At 55.7% G+C, this 7403-nt stretch overlaps 1 non-coding gene across 1 annotated transcript; it reads right to left on the bottom strand.

The window, feature by feature from the left end:
• Positions 1 to 537: 537 nt before the first annotated feature.
• LOC148345016 (18S ribosomal RNA) lies at positions 538 to 2524 on the bottom strand. Its single transcript, XR_015848918.1, has one exon. It is a non-coding gene; the product is annotated as an 18S ribosomal RNA (ribosomal RNA).
• Between the last annotated feature and the right edge of the window lie 4879 nt (positions 2525 to 7403).

Genomic DNA, 7403 nt, shown 5'->3' on the forward strand with positions numbered 1-7403 from the left:
CGCTTGCTCGGCGACCCTCGCCGAGAGCAGCCCCGCGCCGCACGGACACGCGACACCGACGGGCGGACGGACGCCGGGGCGCCGGCCCGAACCGTTACCTTTAAAGGACGGGAGGTCGTCGAGGCGAGTGCCGCCCCGGAAGCGCGCGCCGGAAGCGCGAGAACCGCGCCGAGCTAGGGTCGTCGGCATAGGGGGATTCCCCGGTTACGGGGGTCCCGCGCACGGCCGCCGCCTTTCGCCCGTCGCTGGCGGTCGCCTGTCGTCGCGCCGCGCCGCGCTACTGGGGTCGTCGGACGAGCGCGCTACCCCGCTCGCACGGAGGTAGCGCGACATCGCCCGCCGCCTTTTCTCGCCTCGCGCCGCGCCGCGTGGCGCCCGCCGAACTCGCTCCGACGCGCGGCCCGGGAGTGACCCGCGCCGCGCCCCCCGTCCCGTCCCGTCCCGGTCTACCCTCTTCCTCCGCCTGCGACGACCCGCCGCCCTCGGCGTCTGGCTCGTCGGGGGTGTACCGAGGCGGATCTGCTGCCGCTCGTACGTTAATGATCCTTCTGCAGGTTCACCTACAGAAACCTTGTTACGACTTTTACTTCCTCTAGATAGTCAAGTTCGACCGTCTTCTGGCACACCGCCGGAGCCGGGGCCGGCCCCGGCGGGGACTATCCGAGGACCTCACTAAGCCATCCGATCGGTAGTAGCGACGGGCGGTGTGTACAAAGGGCAGGGACTTAATCAACGCAGGCTAATGACCCGCGCTTACTGGGAATTCCTCGTTGGTGGGAAATAATTGCAATCCCCAGGCCCTGTCACGAGCGGGGTTCATAGGATTACCCGCGCCTGCCGGCGCGGGGATAGACGACGCGCTTATACGCTCAGTGTGGCGCGCGTGCAGCCCCGGACATCTAAGGGCATCACAGACCTGTTATTGCTCATTCTCGTGTGGCTGAGAGCCACTTGTCCCTCTAAGAAGTTTTCTGCCGCCGACCGCGCGGGGGGCCGCGGTACTATTTAGTATGTTTGAGTCTCGTTCGTTATCGGAATTAACCAGACAAATCGCTCCACCAACTACGAACGGCCATGCACCACCACCCACGGTATCGAGAAAGAGCCTTCAATCTGTCAATCCTTTCCGTGTCCGGGCCGGGTGAGGTTTCCCGTGTTGAGTCAAATTAAGCCGCATGCTCCACTCCTGGTGGTGCCCTTCCGTCAATTCCTTTAAGTTTCAGCTTTGCAACAATACTCCCCCCGGAACCCAGACACTTGGTCGGTTTCCCGGGTGCTGCTCGGCGGGTCATGGGAATAACGCCGCCGGATCGCGAGTCGGCATCGTTTATGGTCGGAACTAGGACGGTATCTGATCGTCTTCGAACCTCCGACTTTCGTTCTTGATTAATGAAAACATTCTTGGCAAATGCTTTCGCTCTCGTCCGTCTTGCGCCGGTCCAAGAATTTCACCTCTAGCGGCGCAGTACGAATGCCCCCGGCCGTCCCTCTTAATCATGGCCCCAGTTCATGACAACCCACAAAATAGAACCGGAGTCCTATTCCATTATTCCCAGCTGCGATATGCAGGGGCGGCCGTGTGGCCTGCTTTGAACACTCTAATTTCCTCAAAGTAAACGCTTCGGGCCCCGCGAGTGACACCCAGCGAAGGGCATCACGGGGGCTTTTGCCGAGAGGCAGGGGCTGGGACAGACGGATGCACGCCTCGCGGCGGACCGTCAGCTCGCGTCCCGGGGTCCAACTAGGAGCTTTTTAACTGCAGCAACTTTAAAATACGCTATTGGAGCTGGAATTACCGCGGCTGCTGGCACCAGACTTGCCCTCCAATGGATGCTGGCCGATGGGTTTGTGTTCGGCTCATTCCAATTACGGAGACTCGAACGAGTCCCGTATTGTTATTTTTCGTCACTACCTCCCCGTGTCGGGAGTGGGTAATTTGCGCGCCTGCTGCCTTCCTTGGATGTGGTAGCCGTTTCTCATGCTCCCTCTCCGGAATCGAACCCTGATTCCCCGTTACCCGTGGTCACCATGGTAGGCGCAGAGTCTACCATCGAAAGTTGATAGGGCAGACATTCGAATGAGTCGTCGCCGCCTCGGGTGGGCGAGCGATCGGCACGAGGTTATCCTGAGTCAACACAAAGGGGGGGCCGGGCCGGCGGAACGAGGACCGGCGCGCGCGGAGCCGCCCGCGCCGCTTACGCCCCCGCCCGGAGAGGCGGAGGCCGGACGCGGGGGACGCGCGCGACGGCTGAGCCCCCGCCCGCCGGACACCGCGTGGGTTTTTGTGTCTGATAAATGCACGCGTCCCCGGGGCGAGGCCGGAGCCCCGCCCGCGAGTCGGCGCTCGTTTGCATGTATTAGCTCTGGATTTGCCACAGTTATCCAAGTAACGGTGGAGCGATCAAAGGAACCATAACTGATTTAATGAGCCGTTCGCAGTTTCACTGTACTGGCCATTCGTACTTAGACATGCATGGCTTAATCTTGAAAACAAGCATATGCTACTGGCAGGATCAACCAGAGTGCGTCTGCCGCCGGGGGGGCGCTGCTGGTGGCGGTGCGGCCCTGGTCCGGGACGAGGCTGTGGCTACAGCCGGGCCCGGGGGGCCGCGCGACACTCGTATACGTTCGGACGGGCTGACGAGCGGGTGTCGTGAAACGATGTTTCGCGCGGAGCCCTAGCACGCGTGGCGTCGGGCTCCGCGACGGTCGGACGTCTGGGTGTGGCTCGAGACGGAAGCTCGACCTCGGTTCGTCTTGGTTCTGCCGCCAAAAGGTTCACGCCGAGGCATGGTTTCGCAAGAGGGCCCCGCGAGTGCCAGCCGTGGATCCCGCCTCACTCGTAACTCGTATCGGATTCGTCCGGCCTCACTTTCGTTCGCACATCGGACAGTTATACGTGTGCTTTAGTAGCTTCCGTTCCCTCTTAGTGAGGCCGTCCGTACGTACCGCCCCAGCTCTTTCTGAGGCGGGTATCCACTCGGCTCGGGGGGGCCCAACGTTTGCCTAGTATCCTCGGCGCTGGAGCTTGACCCGCAAAGCCGGAGGAGCCGCACGCCCGAACACCGGCTTGCGCCGGCCGACGTGGGCCCTCCGAGGCGGGTCTCGTGTGCCAATCGCTCAGTTGGGGAACCGGCAGGCCCGTGGGCCGACGCCGGCTCACCCGGGGGTGAAGGGTGCTTCGATGGAGGCCCCCTGTCAGCCTCCGCGGAAGTCCGGCTTCAATACTTTAAAGTTTGAAAAACTTAGACATTTTTCGAGAACCGGAGCTTAGAGGGGTACATGCAAAAGCCAGGGCCGCGGGAAGCGCCCTAAATACTTCAATACTTTAAAATTTGAAAAACTTAGAAATTTTTCGAGAACCGGCATCTTCCCTCGGTAATTGCGAGATGCGAGGCCGCCCCTAGCCTCTGCTCTGTCGGACTCAATGGTCACGGGTGGCCGCTGATTAGCCCTGGTGCTCACCTCTCAAAATTGCGAGTCCCTAATATAATTCTGGCTGTCGGCTGGAGAAGGGGGTATAAAATCGGCACTTGAGGGAACGCCGGGCCCTCAAGTTTGGGGCCCTCTAGCGGATTTTTGAGGTACTGCACTCCCATTGGAAATGCATTGCCCATAGGAATACATGGGCGCTCCGTCCACTACAATGTAATTCCCTCACAATATCTGCCCCCGCGTGGCCGCGCGATGCTACTGCTGCCCCGTTGGGAATGAATGGGCCTTTCGGAGGCCATAAATACAGCGCCGCTGCATGGATTTTGGCGGTACTGCGGCTGTCGTTGAAAATACATGGACCCGTCTGAATGAATGGGCCTTTCGGATTCCATAAACCCAGCGCCGCTGCATGGATTTTGGCGGTACTGCGGCTGTCGCTGAAAATACATGGACCCGTCTGAATGAATGGGCCTTTCGGAGGCCATAAACTCAGCGCCGCTGCATGGATTTTGGCGGTACTGCGGCTGTCGCTGAAAATACATGGACCCGTCTGAATGAATGGACAAAATATAAATCAGACACTACAGAACACAAGCATAATCCAAGATTACAAAATCATCTCAGCCTTTAAAAGAAACAAAAACCTGAAAGACTACTTAGTAAAAAGTAAATTACCAGAAATCAACATAACACAAACGCAGGGCCCCACATTCTACAAACAAGCCACCACAGTTAGGAACACCGTCACCAACACAAACTACCTAATTAAACAAACAATCACACCTACTAGGGAAAACTGAAAATACATGGACCCGTCTGAATGTATGGGCCTTTCGGAGGCCATAAACTCAGCGCCGGGCCAGTGTTTGGGGAATTGTGCCCGTCACTAGTGGCTGAATACATAATAATAATAATAATAATAATAATTCCCTTGTATTGTCATTCTGTGTAACAATGTACACAGAACGAAATGTCGATTGCACTGGGCTAGTGTTGAGGGAACGTCGGGCCCTCAAGTTCGGTGGCTTGGAGCGGATTTTTGAGGTACTGCACTCCCATTGGAAATGCATGGGCGCTCCGTCCACTACCATGTAATTCCCTCACAATATCTGCCCCTGCGTGGCCGCGGGATGCTACTGCAGCCCCGTTGGGAATGAATGGGCCTTTCGGAGGCCATAAATACAGCGCCGCTGCATGGATTTTGGCGGTACTGCGGCTGTCGTTGAAAATACATGGACCCGTCTGAATGAATGGGCCTTTCGGATTCCATAAACCCAGCGCCGCTGCATGGATTTTGGCGGTACTGCGGCTGTCGCTGAAAATACATGGACCCGTCTGAATGAATGGGCCTTTCGGAGGCCATAAACTCAGCGCCGCTGCATGGATTTTGGCGGTACTGCGGCTGTCGCTGAAAATACATGGACCCGTCTGAATGAATGGACAAAATATAAATCAGACACTACAGAACACAAGCATAATCCAAGATTACAAAATCATCTCAGCCTTTAAAAGAAACAAAAACCTGAAAGACTACTTAGTAAAAAGTAAATTACCAGAAATCAACATAACACAAACGCAGGGCCCCACATTCTACAAACAAGCCACCACAGTTAGGAACACCGTCACCAACACAAACTACCTAATTAAACAAACAATCACACCTGCTACGGAAAACTGAAAATACATGGACCCGTCTGAATGTATGGGCCTTTCGGAGGCCATAAACTCAGCCAGCGCCGGGCCAGTGTTTGGGGTATTGTGCCCGCCACTAGTGGCTGAATACATCATAATTATAATAATAATAATAATAATTCCCTTGTATTGTCATTCTGTGTAACAATGTACACAGAACGAAATGTCGATTGCACTGGGCTAGTGTTGAGGGAACGTCGGGCCCTCAAGTTCGGTGGCTTGGAGCGGATTTTTGAGGTACTGCACTCCCATTGGAAATGCATGGGCGCTCCGTCCACTACCATGTAATTCCCTCACAATATCTGCCCCCGCGTGGCCGCGGGATGCTACTGCAGCCCCGTTGGGAATGAATGGGCCTTTCGGAGGCTATAAATCCAGCGCCGCTGCATGGATTTTGGCGGTACTGCGGCTGTCGCTGAAAATACATGGACCCGTCTGAATGTATGGGCCTTTCGGAGGCCATAAACTCAGCGCCTCTGCATGGATTTTGGCGGTACTGCGGCTGTCGCTGAAAATACATGGACCCGTCTGAATGAATGGGCCTTTCGGAGGCCATAAATCCAGCGCCGCTGCATGGATTTTGGCGGTACTGCGGCTGTCGCTGAAAATACATGGACCCGTCTGAATGAATGGACAAAATATAAATCAGACACTACAGAACACAAGCATAATCCAAGATTACAAAATCATCTCAGCCTTTAAAAGAAACAAAAACCTGAAAGACTACTTAGTAAAAAGTAAATTACCAGAAATCAACATAACACAAACGCAGGGCCCCACATTCTACAAACAAGCCACCACAGTTAGGAACACCGTCACCAACACAAACTACCTAATTAAACAAACAATCACACCTGCTACGGAAAACTGAAAATACATGGACCCGTCTGAATGTATGGGCCTTTCGGAGGCCATAAACTCAGCCAGCGCCGGGCCAGTGTTTGGGGTATTGTGCCCGCCACTAGTGGCTGAATACATCATAATTATAATAATAATAATAATAATTCCCTTGTATTGTCATTCTGTGTAACAATGTACACAGAACGAAATGTCGATTGCACTGGGCTAGTGTTGAGGGAACGTCGGGCCCTCAAGTTCGGTGGCTTGGAGCGGATTTTTGAGGTACTGCACTCCCATTGGAAATGCATGGGCGCTCCGTCCACTACCATGTAATTCCCTCACAATATCTGCCCCTGCGTGGCCGCGGGATGCTACTGCAGCCCCGTTGGTAATGAATGGGCCTTTCGGAGGCCATAAATACAGCGCCGCTGCATGGATTTTGGCGGTACTGCTGCTGTCGCTGAAAATACATGGACCCGTCTGAATGAATGGGCCTTTCGGAGGCCATAAACTCAGCGCCTCTGCATGGATTTTGGCGGTACTGCGGCTGTCGCTGAAAATACATGGACCCGTCTGAATGAATGGGCCTTTCGGAGGCCATAAATCCAGCGCCGCTGCATGGATTTTGGCGGTACTGCTGCTGTCGTTGAAAATACATGGACCCGTCTGAATGTATGGGCCTTTCGGAGGCCATATACTCAGCGCCGGGCCGGTGTTTGGGGAATCGTGCCCGCCACTAGTGGCTGAATCCCGGGCTAGTGTTGGGGGACTTGTGCCCGCCAATAGTGGCTGAATCCCGGGCTAGTGTTGGGGGACTTGTGCCCGCCAATAGTGGCTGAAATCCGCGCCGGTGTTTGGGGAAATGTGCGCGTATTATCGGGCCGGTGTTTGGGGAATTGCGCGCGTATTATCGGGCCGGTGTTTGGGGAATTGCGCGCGTATTATCGGGCCGGTGTTTGGGGAATTGTGCGCGTATTATCGGGCCGGTGTTTGGGGATTTGCGCGCGTATTATCGGGCCGGTGTTTGGGGAATTGTGCCCGCCACTAGTGGCTGAGAACTTGGCTAGTGTTTGGGGACTTGTGCCCGCCACTAGTGGCTGAAATCCGGGCCGGTGTTTGGGGAATTGTGCGCATATTATCGGGCCGGTGTTTGGGGATATGCGCGCGTATTATCGGACCGGTGTTTGGGGAATTGTGCCCGCCACTAGTGGCTGAATCCCGGGCTAGTGTTGGGGGACTTGTGCCCGCCAATAGTGGCTGAAATCCGCGCCGGTGTTTGGGGAATTGTGCGCGTATTATCGGGCCGGTGTTTGGGGATATGCGCGCGTATTATCGGACCGGTGTTTGGGGAATTGTGCCCGCCACTAGTGGCTGAGAACTTGGCTAGTGTTTGGGGACTTGTGCCCGCCACTAGTGGCTGAATCCCGGGCTAGTGT

The sequence above is a fragment of the Urocampus carinirostris genome, unplaced genomic scaffold (assembly GCF_059441175.1).
Source record: "Urocampus carinirostris isolate Australia breed hairy pipefish unplaced genomic scaffold, RoL_Ucar_1.0 HiC_scaffold_139, whole genome shotgun sequence".
Taxonomy (NCBI): domain Eukaryota; kingdom Metazoa; phylum Chordata; class Actinopteri; order Syngnathiformes; family Syngnathidae; genus Urocampus; species Urocampus carinirostris.